The following is a 2,633-nucleotide window of genomic DNA, read 5'->3' as shown; positions in this document are numbered from 1 at the left end:
TCTTGACCATGATCGACTTTTAACCAAACTAGTCCCTTCAAAATATACAGAGACAGCCCATACAGAAAATGTGAATTGGAACAAAGACTGACAATATTTAGTCAGCAAATAAGAAAATGCCACACCTGCCATGGCTTTCAAATGTGTGTGTTTTGTCAGTAATTTCAAGATACAATAATGATAAGAAGAGTCGTGTTAAAAGCTTGATCCCAGAGTGGTGCTCTTGGAAGGTGCTGGGAACCTTTAAGACTTGGGCTAGTGGGAAGTTTTTAGGTCATTGGGGACATATTCTTGTAGGGGATACTAGGCCTTAGCCTCTTCCTCTTTCTTTCTTTGACCTCCTGGTCATGAAGTGAGCAGATTTGCTCTATCCTGTGCCCCCACCATAATGTGCTGCCTCATCACAGACACAAAAGCAATGAGCCAACCAATCATGAACTGGAACATCCCAAACTGTATACCAAATAAATGTTTTCTCTTTATTATTTGATTATTTCAGATATTTTGTTATAGTGCTGAAAACACACTAGTCTATAACTTGAATGAGATAACCAATCACCTTACTATACAGTATGAAAAATTTCCATGACCATTGTACATTAAGAAATATTTAGAGATTTTATTATAAATTTAAATATTAACTTTGTTTATGACATCCTAAGCACTTTGTATTACGTGTGAAATTAAATTTTGCTTTTGTGTTGATGAATGAGGAAATAAATGAATTGAGTTGCATTGTCACTAAAATCCATTTAGGAATATATATTTTTTTAATCTTAGGCAATTCAGCTTGGTTATATATGTAATTTTTCTAGAAATCATTCTTATTAAACAACTTATTTATGAAAGTTATATTATCTCTCTTATATTCTTTAGTGACTTTACACAAAAAGTTGTGTTAAGTGGACTTCATTATTGAAATTGAATCTAGTGAATGATACCTACTTAGACTTTGATGAAACATTGATATTACAGCATGTTCTTATGTGTGGAAATTTATTCTAAGAAACATGTTTCATATCCTCAAGACTGCTCATTATGCCTCTTCTGATAATTTTTTTTCTGTAACAGTAATGCCTGTTGGTTTGCAACTATATTGGCTATATCATTTCAGCCATTTACCTATGATAGGGTGAAGAACTAACTGCTTGTTACCTCTTGTAGGTAAATATGAAATGTTAAAGGAGACTCTCAATAATTTCATTATTTTTTAAATATAAAGAAATAAATCATTTAATGTGCAATCTATTTCATTTGGCAATGTGTAATTTAAATCAAGAGATAGACACTTGTACACAAATAGAATATAACAAAAGGAAAATATGATTTAATAAGTGATGGGTCCAGAGCTTTCTAGTTCTTCCAAATTTATAGATCAGAGTGCTAAAAGGCATATGAGCATTTTGAAAAAACACAGCTAGTCCTGGATAAACATCAGTATTTTAGGTAACATATGCACCGAAAAGAATCTACATGGAAGCAATAAGTGACCCAAATATCAACATTAAACCAATGAAGAACCAAATTTGAGCATTGTTCCTTTTAAACAGTCATTTTCATAGCTGCCACCTCTCACCTGTGCATTAGATACAGCATTTATCATGAAGAATCCCAATGAAGAAAATCTGCCATATGTGTGAAAAGCATGGTATAACTCTTTAACTGATATACCATGGGTACATCCATCGTGTTCCACCAACTTGTAAAAAACAGTATGCTTGTGACCACAGAAACAATAGAATTTCTTTTCTCACTCTAGTTCATACATTCTCATTCCAGCCCATACATTCTGGCCATCAGAAATTACCTAGGAAGTCTGCCATTTTAACTCCATAAGCCTGGATATTTCCTTAAATACTGCATCTGGTTTTCTATCAAATGCTTGCTCTGACAGGCACAGGGAAGAGGAGGTTGTGACACAGCTGAACTGGAGTCCTCTAATTTCATTAATTTTTAGTAAAATTTTGTAAAGTACAGGATTGGTATGACTTCAAACATTGCTGAAATAGTTATAGAGCTTGTCTTCACATTCTAGATACTTAGTGTTCAAATGGCTTGCTAATCTTTGACTAATCTCAAGGAAAAAATCCACAATATTTCATGAATAGTGGCAGTGGATGTATACCTATATTTTAAATAACTCACAATGCAACAGTGTTAAGAAACTGCCCTTTTAGTCTTCTCCCATGTGAGGACACAGTAAGAGGTTTGTCTTGGAAGAAGAGAGTAGCCCTCATCCAAAATGGAGTCTACCAGTGCTTTTGATCTTAGACTTCCCAGCCTTGAAAACTGTGGAAAAATTCCATTATTTATAATTATCCAGTTTTAAATAATTTGTTATAACAACAGAGATGGACTAAGACAGACTACTTGAAATATATTACACAGGATTAATGGGACTATATCATATTTTTCCTCTTTAATTGCCACTCTCAAAGAAAGGGATGGGTGCCCTATTTACCTTGGATGGTTTCTGATGCATTATTGTGAGTTTTGGGGTTTTGGCTCATTATCTTTATGAATACCATTAAGACTAATGCATTTCTATAAAATAATTTTTAATCAATTGAAGTCATTATTTTTTATGCTCAAAATATTCCATCTTTATCCAAAAAGTCTATTATGTACTTTTG

General features: G+C 33.2%; 1 pseudogene; it reads right to left on the bottom strand.

Annotated features, from left to right (window-relative positions):
- Window positions 1-1,274: 1,274 nt before the first annotated feature.
- LOC124101593 (transmembrane protein 50B-like) lies at window positions 1,275-1,823 on the bottom strand (annotated as a pseudogene).
- Window positions 1,824-2,633: the final 810 nt, after the last annotated feature.

Source organism: Marmota monax, unplaced genomic scaffold, assembly GCF_021218885.2.
Source record: "Marmota monax isolate L192 unplaced genomic scaffold, Marmota_monax_Labrador192_F-V1.1 WCK01_AAM20220418_F8-fsc00128, whole genome shotgun sequence".
NCBI classification, from domain to species: domain Eukaryota; kingdom Metazoa; phylum Chordata; class Mammalia; order Rodentia; family Sciuridae; genus Marmota; species Marmota monax.
Note: the sequence above shows the minus strand (reverse complement) of the source record. Positions and strands in the feature narration are given on the sequence as shown.